The sequence below is a fragment of the Arachis ipaensis genome, chromosome B3 (assembly GCF_059453495.1).
Source record: "Arachis ipaensis isolate K30076 ecotype BB chromosome B3, ASM5945349v1, whole genome shotgun sequence".
In the NCBI taxonomy this organism is placed as follows: Eukaryota; Viridiplantae; Streptophyta; class Magnoliopsida; order Fabales; family Fabaceae; genus Arachis; species Arachis ipaensis.
Window position 1 is genome coordinate 28,072,015 of NC_142438.1, and position 17,138 is coordinate 28,089,152.

Here is a 17,138-nt window from a genome sequence, read left to right on the forward strand (position 1 = left end):
TGGTGTGGTATGATAATAAAACTCGAGCCGTGTGTGTATTCTAATGATGCTCGCGGTTAGAATACACACAACGGCCAGTTAAAACGACATCCACGCAATGAAAAAGTAAGCATGAGTTCCTCAACTAAATGGCCTAAGATGCAAGCAATGAATGAGCATCAATTAAGCACATGCAAACTTAGGCAACTACAACAAAAGTGAATTGAATGTAAGAATTATGGGATATTGAAGTTGTGCAAGTAAAAGTACAAAATTGATATAAAATAGCACAACAAACAATAACCAATGCAATGATGAAGAGAAATTACCTATTCATCCTTAAGAATAAGGCAATAATCACATGGAAAGGTGCTTGCTACAAAAAGTGACAAGTCTTGATAAGAATCAAGTCAAGTCAACTCAAACAAATGCAAAGCATTAACAAGGAGAAAATACATTGTGATGTGATTATATTGACTTAAAAGCCATGATGAACAAGCAATTCCATTCAATTCACTAAATTCAATATGTACTTGTTAAAATTTTCACCAAAGATGAAGTCAAATGTCACTTTTCATATCAATTTGGTGCTAGCAACTCAAAGCATTAAACAAGTACATTATTGAAATTTCAATCCAAAACAACATTATCATCGTTCAAAAGTACACAATTCTTAATTAGAATGCCAAACAAGGATATAGTCCAATACACATGGTCATGACAACATATGCATTAAACAAAAAGTTCATTTAGGCATTATGTCAAACACATGGGGTGCAGTGCACAAATACATCAAAGTCAAGCAAAAATTCAAACATCAACAACCCATAACTTAAAAATTGAACACTTGCAATGCAACAAGCAAGCAACCAGTTGAAGCAAAACTCAAGCTAGATTATCAAAACTAAATAAAGAAGATAAAAATTAAGCAAGTAAATAAACAAGACAAAGAAGAGTAAAACAAGAAAATTGAAAAGTTGAAGAAAAGAGAAGAAATGGATAGCTAACAGTGGAACTTGTGTTAGCCACTGCGAAGCTCACGGCGGCGGAGCTTCGCCGGAGAAGAGAAGAAAGAGAGAAGAAAAAGAAGAAAGAAAGAAGAGAGAAGAAGAAAGAAGAAGAAAAGAGAAGAGAGAGGGACGGTGGTGGTGGTGGCTCCGGCGGTGGTCGGACGACAACATGGTGGTCGCTAGAAGGATGGAGTGAGGTTGGTTAGGGAGGTAAAAGAAGAAAGAAGAAAAGAAGAAAAAGGGGTGAGGAGTGGCACAACAGGGCACCCTTCATCATTATTGCCCAGACCGTGACCCGTGCGTACGCACAAAGGTGTGTGCGTACGCACACCAGCAAAATCTGGGGGTGTTCCTATGCACAAGACGTGCGAGCACTGCTGGCAGAGAGGGTATCAAGATGTGTGTGTGCGCACACGTGTTCCTATGCACAAGACGTGCGAGCACTGCTGGCAAAGAGGGTATCAAGATGTGTGCGTGCGCACAAGTGTGTGCGCACGCACAGAACACTCTTTTTTTTTTAACAGGGAAAAATGACCATGTGTGCGTACGCACCAGATAATGTGCGCGCGCACATAATGAAAATGTTGGCGGGTGCGCGTGCATAGAGGGTTCGAGCACTGCGAACAGAGCATTCTACAATGTGTGTGCGTACGCACACTTCTGTGCGCCCGCACAGGTGGGGAAAAACAGGGGAAGTGTGCATACGCACGAGGCTGTGCGCCTGCACAGAACTCTATTTCTGCAACATTTTTAAAGCCTCTAAGGCACCAACCATGATATCAAACAAAGTTTTTCAAGCCCAAAATACATCATTCATCAAAAACACATGATCAAACATAAAATGCAACTAACTTAAACCTAGAATGCAATCAAATTATGCTAATCCAAGAGACAAAATTCAATAAACAAAGACTAAAAGAAAGAAAGGTTGGAAGGATGTTACCATGGTGGGGTGTCTCCCACCTAGCACTTTGGTTTTTAGTCCTCAAGTTGGACTTTTGGTTGGAGCTCACATCAAGGCGGCTTGTGCTTCCATCCATCCTTGAGTTTCTAACCATGCTTGCTCTTCAAAAATCCTCCGGGATCCCACACAAGGTACATCAAGCTCTCAAGCAACCTGAAGAATCAATTGGGATCCAAAATTGTTGGTTGTAAAGATGTATGTCTGGATCCCACACTTTGGTTTCTCTATCATCCTCTTGTTGACTTTCACTTGTGCCCTTGGATGAACAACCTCTCCAAGCACCTTTGAAGTACCCAATCGAACCTTGTGATCTTCCCAATTGGACCTTGCACCATTCATGCTTCGAATTTCCTTGGAACCCAACACCCAATCTTTCACCATGTAACACTCCAAGAAGCACCTTTAGTTGATAATCTGTTTTCAAGAGATCAAATTGATGCGGGCCAGATGAGCGGATAATTTATACGCTTTTTGGCATTGTTTTTAGTATGTTTTTAATATATTTTAGTTAGTTTTTATTATGTTTTTATTAGTTTTTAAATAAAATTCACTTTTCTGGACTTTACTATGAGTTTGTGTATTTTTCTGTGATTTTAGGTATTTTCTGGCTGAAATTGAAGGACCTGAGCGAAAATCTGATTCAGAGGCTGAAAAAGGACTGCAGATGCTGTTGGATTCTGACCTCCCTGCATTCAAAGTGGATTTTCTGGAGCTATAAAAGCCCAATTGGCGCGCTCTCAATTGCGTTGGAAAGTAAACTTCCTGGGCTTTCCAGCAATATATAATAGTCCATACTTTTCCCGAGATTTGATGGCCCAAACTGGCATTCCAAGTCAGCTCAAGAATTCTGGCGTTTAACTCCAAAACTGGCACAAAAGCTGGAGTTAAACGCCCAAACTGGCACAAAAGCTGGCGTTTAACTCCAAGAAAATTCTCTACACATGGAAGAGAGTATGAATGATTGGAAGAAGGCAATAGAAAAGCAGAGGTTCAGGAGGAACAAAGCATCTTCATACGCTTATCTGAAATTCCAACCGAAGAATTACATAAGTATCTCTATCTTTATTTTATGTTTTATTTACCTTTTAATTATCAATTCTCCATAACCATTTGAATCCGCCTGACTGAGATTTACAAGGTGACTATAGCTTGCTTCAAGTCGACAATCTCCGTGGGATCGACCCTTACTCACGTAAGGTTTATTACTTGGACGACCCAGTGCACTTGCTGGTTAGTTGTGCGGAGTTGTGATAAAGAGTTGAGATTACAATTGTGCGTACCATGATGATGGCGCCATTGATGATCACAATTTCGTGCACCAAGTTTTTGGCGCCGTTGTCGAGGATTGTTCGAGTTTGGACAACTGATGGTTCATCTTGTTGCTTAGATTAGGTACTTTTCAGAATTTTTAAGAATGAATTCTAGAGTTTCAAGGTGATGTTCTTAGCATCACAAAAGCTGATTGATTCTCATCAATTTAGCTGCTGAATGTAATGTCCTGCTGAAGCTTGGCCAAACATGTCTAATCTTTTTAGATTGAAGCTTTAGACTAACATTGCATGATTCCTGTAATTCTCATTAAAAGTTTTGATTCTCTTTATTTTCTTTTTCCATATAAGTTTCGAAAATCACAAAAAAAAAATTTATAAAACCATAAAAATCAAAAATATTTTATGTTTCTTGTTTGAGTCTAGTATCAATTTTTAGTCCTGCATGCATTGTTTGATTTGAGTTTCCTAAGATTAGTTGTATTTTGATTGTTTCTCATCATTAAAAATTCAAAAATATTTTCAAAATCGTGTCTTTTCAAGTCAATAATACAGAGAATTGAAGATTCAGAACATTCAGCAGAGGAATCAAACAGAAAAAGCTGGGCGTTCAAAACGCCCAGCGAAGAAGGAAAACTGGTGTTTAAACGCCAGCCAAGGTACCTGGCTGGGCGTTTAACGCCCAAAAAGGTAGAGTTTTGGGCGTTAAACGCCAGAATGGATGCCATTCTGGGCGTTTAACGCCAGGATGACACTAGAGGGAAGATTTTGTTTTTAATTTAGATTTTTTTCAAATCTTCATAATTTTTCAAAATTAAATCTTTTTCAAATCACATCTTTTCAATCATATCTCTTCAAAATCAATTTCTTTCTATTTTTTTATTTTCGAAAATCCATGTTATAATTAAAGATTTACTTCAAAATTTTCAAGTTGTTACTTGCCTATTAAGAAAGGATCAAATTTTAAATTTTAAGAATCATATCTTTTAATTTCTTGTTAGTCAAGTAATCAACTTTAATTTTAAAAACTTTATTTTTCTAAATTGATTTTCAATCATATCTTCTCAATCATATCTTCTCAATCACATCTTTTTCAAAATTAACTCTCAATCATATCTTTTTTATTTCTAATTTCAAAATCTTTTTCAAAAATCACTTAATTTCTTTCCCAATTTTAAATTTCGAAAATCATCAATCAAATTTTCAAAATTTCTTTTTAATTATTTCAAAATCTTTTACTTTAATTTTCGAAAATTCTTTCCCCTCTTCTCACATCCTTCTATTTAAAGGACTAACACCCTTCCTCAAGGTGCAATTCGAACTCTCTCCTTCTTTATATGTTCGAATTCTCTTCTATCTACCTCCTCCTTCTATTCTTCTTTTTCTCTGACACCTCAAAGAATCTCTATACTGTGACATAGAGGATTCCTTACTTTCTTGTTCTCTTCTCTTTCATATGAGCAGGAACAAAGATAAAGGCATACTTGTTCAAACTGATCCTGAACCTGAACCTGAAAGGACCTTGAAGAGAAAGCTAAGATAAGCTAAAGAACATCTCTCTTTAGAGGGCCTAATAGAGCTTTTCAAGGAAGAAGAAACCATGGCAGTCGAAAACAACAATGCCAACAATGCAAGGAAGGTACTTGGTGACTTTATTGCACCTACTCCCGACTTCTATGGGAGAAGCATCTCAATCCCTGCCATTGGAGCAAACAACTTTGAGCTTAAGCCTCAATTAGTTTCTCTAATGCAACAGAATTACAAGTTTCATGGACTTCCATTGGAAGATCCTCATCAGTTCTTAGCTGAATTCTTGCAAATCTGTGACACTGCCAAGACCAATGGGGTTGACCCTGAAGTCTACAGATTTATGCTTTTTCCTTTTGCTATAAGAGACAAAGCTAGGACATGGTTGGATTCACAACCTAAAGAAAGCCTGAACTCTTGGGAAAAGCTAGTCAATGCCTTCTTGGCAAAGTTCTTTCCACCTCAAAAATTGAGCAAGCTTAGAGTGGAAGTTCAAACCTTCAGACAGAAGAAAGGTGAATCCCTCTATGAAGCTTGGGAAAGATACAAGCAATTGATTAGAAGGTGCCCCTCTGACATGCTTTCTGAATGGAGCATCATAGAAATTTTCTATAATGGTCTGTCTGAACTATCCAAGATATCATTGGATAGCTCTGCTGGAGGATCACTTCATCTGAAGAAGACGCCTGCAGAAGCTCAAGAACTCATTGAAATGGTTGCAAATAACTAATTCATGTACACTTCTGAAAGGAATCCTGTGAATAATGGGATAGCTCAGAAGAAAGGAGCTCTTGAGATTGATACTCTGAATGCCATATTGGCTCAGAATAAAATATTGACCCAACAAGTCAATATGATTTCTCAGAATCTGTCTGAAATGCAAGCAGCAACAGACAGTACTAAGGAAGCTTCCTCTGAAAAAGAAGCTTATGATCCTGAGAACCCAGCAATGGAAGAGGTGAATTACATGGGAGAACCCTATGGAAACACCTATAATCCTTCATGGAGAAATCATCCAAATCTCTCATGGAAGGATCAGCAGAGACCTCAACAAGGTTTCAACAACAATAATGGTGGAAGAAATAGGTTTAGCAATAGCAAGCCTTTTCCATCATCTTCTCAGCAACAGACAGAGAATTCTAAGGAGAGCCACTCTGACTTAGCAACCATTGTCTCTGATCTAATCAAAACCACTCAAAGTTTCATGATTGAAACAAGGTCCTCCATTAGAAATTTGGAGGCACAAGTGGGTCAGCTGAGTAAGAAAATTACTGAACTCCCTCCTAGTACTCTCCCAAGTAATACAGAAGAGAATCCAAAGAGAGAGTGCAAGGCCATAAACACGTCTCACATGGCCGAACCTGGAGAGGAAGAAGAGGCAGTAATCTCCACTGAGGAAGACCTCAATGGACGTCCACTAACCTCCAAGGAGTTTCCTAATGAGGAACCATGGGAATCTGAGGCTCAGACTGAGACCATAGAGATTCCATTAAATTTACTTTTGCCATTCATGGGCTCTGATGAGTATTCTTCCTTTGAAGAGGATGAAGATGTTACTGAAGAGCAAGTTGCTAAGTACCTTGGAGTAATCATGAAGCTAAATGCCAGGTTGTTTGGTAATGAGACTTGGGAGGATGAACCTCCATTGCTCATCAAAGAACTGGATGACTTGACTAGGCAGAAATTACCTCTGAAGAGACAAGATCCTGGAAAGTTCTCAATACCTTGTACCGTAGGCACCATGACCTTTGAGAAGGCTCTGTATGACCTGGGATCAAGTATAAACCTTATGCCTCTCTCTGTAATAGAGAAGCTAGGGATCATTAAGGTACAAGCTGCAAGAATCTCACTGGAGATGGCAGACAATTCAAAGAAATAGGCTTATGGACTTGTAGAGGATGTCTTGGTAAAAGTTGAAGACCATTACATCCCTGCTGATTTCATAATTCTAGAGACTGGGAAGTGTATGGATGAATCCATCATCCTTGGCAGACCCTTCCTAGCCACAGCAAAAGCTGTGATTGATGTTGACAGAGGAGAATTGATCATTCAAGTGAATGAAGACTCCCTTGTGTTTAAAGCTCAAAGATATCCCTCTGTCACCATGGAGAGGAAGCATGAAGAGCTTCTCTCAATACAGAGTCAAACAGAGCCCCGACAGTCAAACTCTAAGTTTGGTGTTGGGAGGCCATAACCAAACTTTAAGTTTAGTGTTGAACCCCCACATTCAAACTCTAAGTTTGGAGTTGGGAGGTTCCAACATTGCTCTGAATATCTATAAAGCTCCATGAGAGCTATTGTCAAGCTATTGACATTAAAGAAGCGCTTGTTGGGAGGCAACCCAATTTTTACTTATCTATATTAAATTTCTATTTTCTTTTGTTATTTTATGTTTTTTATAGGTTGATGATCATATGAAGTCACAAAAAAAACAATTAAAAAATCAAAAACAGAAGGAAAAAAAGAATAAAAAACAGAACACCCTGAAGGAGAAACTTACTGGCGTTTAAACGCCAGAAATGGGCACCAGACTGGCGTTTAACGCCAGGAATAGGCAAGAAGCTGGCGTTAAACGCCATAAATGGGCAGCAGCCTGGCGTTTAACGCCAGGATTGGCAGCAAGGGGAGTTTTGCACGCCACATGGTGCAGGGATGAGAAATCCTTGACACCTCAGGATCTGTGGACCCCACAGGATCCCCACCTACCCCACCTCTCTCTCTCTTCTTCACCCATTCACCAATCACCTCAATACCTCTTCCCCAAAAACCCCTCACCTATCAAATCCCACCATTCTCTTCACCACTCACATCCATCCTTAATAAAACCCCACCTACCTCACCATTCAAATTCAAACCACTTTCCCACCCAAACCCACCCATAATGGCCGAACCATACCCCCCACTCCTATATAAACCCATCTTCACTCCTTCATTTTCACACAACCTAAACACCACTTCTCCCCCTTGGCCGAAACAAAGCCCCCTCCATCTCCTCTATTTCTTCTTCTTCTACTCTCTTCTTTCTTCTTTTGCTCGAGGACGAGCAACCTTATAAGTTTGGTGTGGTAATAGCTAAAGCTTTTTTTTTTCATAACCATTAATGGCACCAAAGAACGGAGAAACCTCTAGAAAGAGGAAAGAGAAGGCAAAAGCTTCCCCCTCCGAGTCATGGGAGATGGAGAGATTCCTCTCAAGGGTGCATCAAGACCACTTCTATGAAGTTGTGGCCAAGAAGAAGGTGATCCCCGAGGTCCCTTTTAAGCTCAAAAAGGGCGAATATCCGGAGATCCGACATGAGATCCGAAGAAGAGGTTGGGAAGTTCTCACTAACCCCATTCAACAAGTCGGAATCTTAATGGTTCAAGAGTTCTATGCCAATGCATGGATCACCAAGAACCATGATCAAAGTGTGAACCCGGATCCTAAGAATTGGCTTACAATGGTCCGAGGGAAATACTTAGACTTTAGTTCGGAAAATGTAAGGTTGGCATTCAATTTGCATATGATGCAAGGAGATGCACACCCATACATTAGAAGGGTCAACTTTGATCAAAGGTTGGACCAAGTCCTCATGGACATCTGTGAAGAGGGCGCTCAAAGGAAGAGTGATTCAAGAGGAAAGCCGGTTCAACTAAGAAGGCATGACCTCAAGCCCGTGGCTAGGGGATGGTTGGATTTCATCCAACGTTCAGTCATTCCTACTAGCAACCGGTCTGAAGTTACTATAGACCGGGCTATCATGATTCATAGCATCATGATTAGAGAAGAAGTAGAAGTTCATGAGGTTATATCCCAAGAACTCTACAAGGTGGCGGACAAGTCCTCCACTATGGCAAGGTTAGCCTTCCCTCATCTCATTTGTCACCTCTGCAATTCAGCTGGAATTGACATGGAAGAAGACATCTGGTATGCGAAATTGTTACTCTGAGGTTGTAAAATTTGTTGCTCGTTCTCTCCCTGGGAATGGCGCCAAAAATGGTGCACAATACCATAGTCCAAACATAACTTCACAACTTCGCACAACTAACCAGCAAGTGCACTGGGTCGTCCAAGTAATAAAACCTTACGTGAGTAAGGGTCGATCCCACGGAGATTGTTGGTATGAAGCAAGCTATGATCACCTTGTAAATCTCAGTCAGGCGGATATCAAATGGTTATGGAGTTTTCGAATAATAATAATAAATAAAATGAAAATAAAGATAGAAATACTTATGTAATTCATTGGTGAGAATTTCAGATAAGTGTATAGAGATGCTTTCGTTCTTCTGAACTTCTGCTTTCCTGCTGTCTTCATCCAATCAGTCCTACTCCTTTCCATGGCAAACTTTATGTAAGGGCATCACAGTTGTCAATGGCTACATCTCATCCTCTCTGTGAAAATGGTCCGATGCGCTGTCACTGCATGGCTAATCATCTGGAGGCATCACCGTTGTCAATGGCTACATCCCATCCTCTCTGTGAAAATGGTCTGATGTGCTGTCACTGCATGGCTAATCATCTGGAGGTTCTCGATCATACTGGAATAGGATTTACTATCCTTTTGCGTCTGTCACTACGCCCAGCACTCGCGAGTTTGAAGTTCGTCATAGTCATTCAATCCCTGAATCCTACTCGGAATACTACAGACAAGATTTAGACTTTCTGGATTCTCATGAATGCCGCCATCAATCTAGCTTATACCACGAAGATTCTGATTAAGAGATCCAAGAGATACTCATTTAATCTAAGGTAGAACGGAAGTGGTTGTCAGGCACGCGTTCATAGGGAATGATGATGATTGTCACGTTCATCACATTTATGTTGAAGTGCGAATGAATATCTTAGAAGCGGAATAAGTTGAATTGAATAGAAAAACAGTAGTACTTTGCATTAATTCATGAGGAACAGCAGAGCTCCATACCTTAATCTATGGAGTGCAGAAACTCTACCGTTTGAAAATACTTAAGTGATAATGGTCTAGGCATGGCCGAATGTCCAGCCCCCATGAAAGTCTAAGATAGCATAAAACTGATCAAAGATGTAAATACAATAGTAAAAAGTCCTATTTATACTAAACTAGTTACTAGGGTTTACAGAAGTAAGTAATTGATGCATAAATCCACTTCCGGGGCCCACTTGGTGTGTGCCTGGGCTGAGCTTGAAGTTTACACGTGCAGAGGCTTCTTCTGGAGTTGAACGCCAAGTTGTAACGTGTTTTTGGCGTTCAACTCTGGTTCGTGACGTGTTTCTGGCGTTTAACTCCAGACTGCAGCGTAGAACTGGCGTTCAACGCCCATTTGCGTCGTCTAAACTTGGCCAAAGTATGGACTATTATATATTGCTGGAAATCCCTGGATGTCTACTTTCCAACGCAATTGGAAGCGCGCCATTTTAAGTTTTGTAGCTCCAGAAAATCCACTTTGAGTGCAGGGAGGTCAGAATCCAACAGCATCAGCAGTCCTTCTTCAACCTCTGATTCTGATTTTTGCTCAAGTCCCTCAATTTCAGCCAGAAAATACCTGAAATCACAGAAAAATACACAAACTCATAGTAAACTCCAGAAATGTGAATTTAACATAAAAACTAATAAAAACATTCCTAAAAGTAACTAGATTCTACTAAAAATATACTAAAAACAATGCCAAAAAGCGTATAAATTATCCGCTCATCACAACACCAAACTTAAATTGTTGCTTGTCCCCAAGCAACTGAAAATCAAATAGGATAAAAAGAAGAGAATATACTATAAATTCCAAACTATCAATGAAACATAGCTCCAATCAGATGAGCGGGACTTGTAGCTTTTTGCCTCTTGAATAGTTTTGGCATCTCACTTTATCCATTGAAGTTCAGAATGATTGGCATCTATAGGAACTCAGGGTTCAGATAGTGTTATTGATTCTCCTAGTTCAGTATGTTGATTCTTGAACACAGCTACTTTATGAGTCTTGGCCGTGGCCCTAAGCACTTTGTTTTCCAATATTACCACCGGATACATAAATGCCACAGACACATAATTGGGTAAACCTTTTCAGATTGTGACTCAGCTTTGCTAAAGTCCCCAATTAGAGGTGTTCAGGGTTCTTAAGCACACTCTGTTTTTTCTTTGGACCTTGACTTTAACCGCTCAGTCTCAAGTTTTCACTTGACACCTTCACGCCACAAGCACACGGTTAGGGACAGCTTGGTTTAGCCGCTTAGGCCAGGATTTTATTCCTTTAGGCCCTCCTATCCACTGATGCTCAAAGCCTTGGGATCCTTTTTCTTTACCCTTGCCTTTTGGTTTTAAGGGTTATTGGCTTTTTCTGCTTGCTTTTTATTTTTCTTTCTTTTTTTCGCTATTTTTTTTTCTTTTTTTTTCTGCAAGCTTTGTTCTTTGCTGCTTTTTCTTGCTTCAAGAATCATTTTTATGATTTTTCAGATTATCAAATAACATGTCTCCTTGTCATCATTCTTTCAAGAGCCAACATATTTAACATTCATAAACAACAACTTCAAAAGACATATGCACTGTTCAAGCATTCATTCAGAAAACAAAAAGTATTGTCACCACATCAATATAATTAAACTAAGTTCAAGGATAAATTTGAAACTCATGTACTTCTTGTTCTTTTGATTTAAAAACATTTTTCCATTTAAGAGAGGTGATGGATTCATATTCACTACTTTAAGGCATAGACACTTAGACACTAATGATCATGTAATAAGGACACAAACATAGATAAACATTTAACATAAGAAAACGAAAAACAGAAAATTTAAGAACAAGGAATGAGTCCACCTTAGTGATGGTGGCGTTTCCTTCTTGAGGAACCAATGATATCCTTGAGCTCTTCTATGTCTCTTCCTTGTCTTTGTTGCTCCTCCCTCATTGCTTTTTGATCTTCTCTAATTTCATGGAGGATGATGGAGTGCTCTTGATGTTCCACCCTTAATTGTCCCATGTTGGAACTTAATTCTCCTAGGGAGGTGTTGATTTGCTCCCAAAAATTCTGCGGAGGAAAGTGCATCCCTTGAGGTATCTCAGGGATTTCTTGATGGTGAGCTTCCTCATGCATTTCGTGAGCTCCATGAGTGGGCTCTCTTGTTTGCTCCATCCTTTTCTTAGTGATGGGCTTTTCTTCCTCAATGGGAATGTCTCCTTCTATGGAAGCTCCAGCTGAGTAACATAGATGGCAAATAAGATGAGGAAAAGCTAGCCTTGCCAAGGGAGAGGGCTTTTCGGCTATTTTGTAGAGTTCAAGGGAGATGACTTCATGAACTTCTACTTCTTCTCCAATCATGATACTGTAGATCATGATGGCCCGGTCTATGGTAACTTCAGACCGGTTACTAGTGGGAATGATTGAGCGTTGGATGAACTCCAACCATCCTCTAGCCACAGGCTTAAGGTCCAGTCTTCTAAGTTGAACAGGTTTTCCTTTTGAGTCAATCTTCCATTGAGCTCCTTCCACACATATGTCCATGAGGATTTGGTCTAACCTTTGATCAAAGTTGACCCTTCTAGTGTAGGGGCGTGCATCTCCTTGCATCATAGGCAAGTTAAACACCAACCTCACATTTTCCGGACTAAAATCTAAGTAATTCCCCCGAACCATGGTAAGATAATTCTTTGGGTTCGGGTTCTTACTTTGATCATGGTTCCTAGTGATCCATGCATTAGCATAGAACTCTTGAACCATTAGGATGCCGACTTGTTGGATGGGGTTTGTTAGAACTTCCCAACCTCTTCTTTGGATTTCATGTCGGATCTCTGGATACTCATTTCTCTTGAGCTTGAAAGGGACCTCGGGGATCACCTTCTTCTTGGCCACAACATCATAGAAGTGGTCTTGATGATCTTTGGAGATGAATCTTTCCATCTCCCATGACTCGGAGGTGGAAGCTTTTGTCTTCCCTTTCCCTTTTCTAGAGGATTCTCCGGTCTTGGGTGCCATCAATGGTAATGGAAAAACAAAAAGCTTATGCTTTTACCACACCAAACTTAGAATATTGCTCGCCCTCGAGCAAGAGAAGAAAGAATAGATGAAGAAGAAGAAGAAAATATGGAGGAGAGGAGGGAGAGGTGTATTCGGCCAAGAAGGGGAAGAGAGGGTTGTGTTGTGTGAAAATGAGGAAGAATGGAGGGCTTTATATAGGGAGGGGAGGGGGTTTAGTTTCGGCCATATAGGGTGGGTTTGGGTGGGAAATTAATTTTGAATTTTGAAGGTAGGTGGAGTTTATGAGGTAGGTTTATGGGGAAGAGTGGGTGGATGTGAGTGGTGAAGTGGTGATAAGGAAGAGAGATTGAGGTGATTGGTGAAGAGTTTTGGGAAAGAGTGTTTATTGGGAAGAGAGGATGAACATTGAGAAGAGGAAAGAGAGTGAGTGGTGGTAGGTGGGGATCCTGTGGGGTCCACAGATGCTGAGTTGATCCTGTGGGGTCCACAGATCCTGAGGTGTCAAAGATTTGCATCCCTGCACCAATCAGGCATGTAAAATGCCTTTGCATGCAATTCTAGCATTTAAACGCCGAATTGATGCTTGTTCTGGGCGTTCAGCGCCCAGATGCAGCATATTTCTGGCGTTCAGCGCCAGCTCTTCCTCAGTGTGCATTTCTGGCGTCTGAACGCCAGGATGCTACTTGTTTCTGGCGTTCAACGCTAGATCCATGCTCTGTTCTGGCGTTGAATGCCAGTCATATGCTCCTTACTGGCGTTTAAACGCCAGTAAGATCCTCCTTTAGGGTGTGATTTTTCTTCTGCTGTTTTTTATTCTGTTTTTAATTTTTTGATTTATTTTGTGACTCCATATGATCATAAACCTAATAAAATATGAAATAACAATAAAAATAAATTAAAATTAGATAAATAAAAATTGGGTTGCCTCCCAACAAGCGCTTCTTTAATGTCAATAGCTTGACAGTGGGCTCTCATGGAGCCTCACAGATGTTCAGAGCATTGTTGAGACTTCCCAACACCAAACTTAGAGTTTGGATATGGGAGTTCAACACCAAACTTAGAGTTTGACTGTGGGGGCTCTGGTTGACTCTATTTGAGAGAAGCTTACTGTGCCTCTTTTCCATGTTTACAGAAGGATGTCCTTGAGTTTTAAACTCAAGGGAGTCCTCATTCAATTGAAGGACTAGTTCACCTCTGTCAACATCAATCACAGCTCTTGCTGTGGCTAGGAATGATCTTCCAAGGATGATGGATTCATCCTCATCCTTCCCAGTATCTAGGATTATGAAATCAGCAGGGATGTAAAGGCCTTCAACCTTTACTAATATGTCCTCTACTTGTCCATAAGCCTGTTTTCTGGAATTGTCTGCCATCTCTAATGAGATTTTAGCAGCTTGTACCTCAAAGATTCCCAGTTTCTCCATTACAGAGAGTGGCATGAGGTTTATTCCTGACCCCAGGTCACATAGAGCCTTCTCAAAGGTCATGGTGCCTATGGTACAAGGTATTAGGAACTTTCCAGGATCCTGTTTCTTCTGAGGCAATCTCAGTTGATCCAATGCATTTAGTTCATTAGTGAACAGGGGAGGTTCATCTCCCCAAGTCTCATTACCAAATAAATTGGCATTCAGCTTCATGATTGCACCAAGGAACTTGGCAACTTGTTCTTCAGTGACATCCTCATTCTCTTCAGAAGAGGAATACTCATCAGAACTCATGAATGGCATAAGGAGGTTCAATGGAATCTTTATGATCTCTAGATGAGTCTCAGATTCCTTTGATTCCTCAGAGGGAAACTCCTTATTGATCATTGGACGTCCCAGGAGGTCTTCCTCCTTGGGATTCACGTCCTCCCGTTCTTCCTTGGATTCGGCCATGATGGTTATATCAATGGCCTTGCACTCTCCTTTTGGATTTTCTTCTGTATTACTTGGGAGAGTACTAGGAGGGATTTCAGTGATCCTTTTACTCAGCTAGCCCACTTGTGCTTCCAAATTTCTAATGGAGGACCTTGTTTCATTCATGAAACTCACAGTGGCCTTAGATAGATCAGAGACTAAGTTTGCTAAATTAGAGGTATTTTGTTCAGAGTTCTCTGTCTGTTGCTGAGTGGATGATGGAAAAGGCTTGCTATTGCTAAACCTGCTTCTTCCACCATTATTAAAGCCTTGTTGAGGCTTTTGTTGATCCTTCCATGAGAGATTTAGGTGATTTCTCCATGAGGGATTATAGGTGTTTCCATAGGGTTCACCCATGTAATTTACCTCTGCTATTGCAGGGTTTTCAGGATCATAGGCTTCTTCTTCAGAAGATGCCTCTTGAGTATTGTTGGATGCAGCTTGCATTCCATTCAGACTCTGAGAAATCATATTGACTTGCTGAGTTAATATTTTGTTCTGAGCCAATATGGCATTCAGAGTATCAAGTTCAAGAACTCCCTTCTTCTGAGGCGTCCCATTACTCACAGGATTCCTCTCAGAAGTGTACATGAACTGGTTGTTAGCAACCATGTCAATGATTTCTTGAGCTTCTGCATGCATTTTCTTTAGGTGAATGGATCCACCTGCAGAAGTATCCAATGACATCTTAGCTAATTCAGACAGACCATCATAGAATATATCTAAGATGGTCCATTCTGAAAGCATGTCAGAAGGACACTTTTTGGTCAGTTGCTTGTATCTCTCCCAAGCTTCATAGAGGGATTCACCTTCTTTCTGTCTGAAGGTTTGAACATCCACTCTAAGCTTGCTAGCTTTTGAGGAGGAAAGAACTTGGCTAAGAAAGCCGTGACCAGCTTATCCCAAGAGTTCAGGCTATCTTTGGGTTGAGAGTCCAACCACACTCTAGCTCTGTCTCTTACAGCAAAAAGGAAAAGCATGAGACTGTAGACTTCAGGATCTACTCCATTGGTCTTAACAGTATCACAGATCTGCAAGAATTCAGTTAAGAACTGAAAGGGATCTTCAGATGGAAGTCCATGAAACTTGCAGTTTTGTTGCATCAGAGAAACTAATTGAGGTTTAAGCTCAAAATTGTTTGCTCCAATGGTAGGGATGGAGATGCTTCTTCCATGTAAATTGGAATTAGGTGCAGTAAAGTCACCAAGCATCCTCCTTGCATTATTATTATTTTTGGCTGCCATCTCCTCTTCCTGTTCAAAAATTTCTGTAAGGTTATCTCTGGATTGTTGTATTTTAGCTTTTCTTAGTTTTCTCTTCAGAGTCCTTTCAGGTTCAGGGTCTGCTTCAACAAGAATGTTCTTGTCCTTGCTCCTGCTCATATGAAAAAGAGGGAACAGAAAAATAATAATAATAATAGGGATCCTTTTTACCCAGGTATAGAGGTTCCCTTGTTGTTAGTAGAAGAAGAAAGAAGAATGTAATGTAAAGAAGGGAAGAAGAGAAAATTCGAACACAGATGGAAGAGGGGGTTCGAATTTGGGTGAGATGAAGTGTTAGTAGATGAATAAATAAATAGAAGGAGATGAGAGAAAAAGAGGATTTTCGAAAATAAAATTTTGAAAAGGGGTTAGTGATTTTCGAAAATTAGGAATGAAATCAAATTAAAATTAAAAATTGAAACAATTAGTTAATTAAAAAGAATTTTTGAAAAAGAGAGAAGGGATTTTCAAAAATTAGAGAGGGAAAAGTAGTTAGGTGGTTTTGAAAAAGATAAGAAACAAACAAAAATCAATATAGTTAGTTGAGAAAAGATTTGAAATTCAATTTTGAAAAGATAAGAAGATAAGAAGTTAGAAAAGATATTTTAAAAAAAGATAAGATAAAAGGATATTTTTGAAAAGATATGATTGAAATTAGTTTTGAAAAAGATTTGATTTTTAAAATCACAATTAATGACTTGACTCACAAGTAATCACAAGATATGATTCTAGAACTTAAAGTTTGAATCTTTCTTAACAAGCAAGTAACCAACTTGAAATTTTTGAATCAAAACATTAATTGTTGATGATATTTTCGAAAATTATGAAATAAAATTAAGAAAAAGATTTTTGAAAAACATTTTTAAAATTTTCAAAAATAGATAAGAAAAATGAAAAAGATTTTATTTTTGAAAAAGATTATGGAAAAGATAAGATTTTTAAATTGAAAATTTGATTTTACTCATAAGAAACAACTGAATTTTAAAAATTTTTGAAAAAGTCAATCCAAATTTTTGAAATTTATGAGAGAAAAAAGGAAAGATATTTTTTTTATTTTTGAATTTTTAATGATGAGAGAGAAAAACATGAAAAAGACTCAATGCATGAAAATTTTAGATCAAAACATGTGATGCATGCAAGAATGCTATGAATGTCAAGATGAACACCAAGAACACTTTGAAGATCATGATGAACATCAAGAACATATTTTTGAAAATTTTTATATGCAAAGAAAACATGCAAGACACCAAACTTAGAAATCTTTCATGTTCAGACACTATGAATGCAAAAATGCACATGAAAAACAAGAAA

At 39.2% G+C, this 17,138-nt stretch overlaps 2 non-coding genes across 2 annotated transcripts; one reads left to right on the forward strand and one right to left on the reverse strand.

The window, feature by feature from the left end:
• Positions 1-5,223: 5,223 nt before the first annotated feature.
• Positions 5,224-5,331, reverse strand: LOC148570145 (small nucleolar RNA R71). The gene has a single exon (XR_015908939.1). It is a non-coding gene; the product is annotated as a small nucleolar RNA R71 (small nucleolar RNA).
• Positions 5,332-15,306: 9,975 nt separating this feature from the next.
• On the forward strand, positions 15,307-15,414 carry LOC148570146 (small nucleolar RNA R71). Its single transcript, XR_015908059.1, has one exon. It is a non-coding gene; the product is annotated as a small nucleolar RNA R71 (small nucleolar RNA).
• Positions 15,415-17,138: the final 1,724 nt, after the last annotated feature.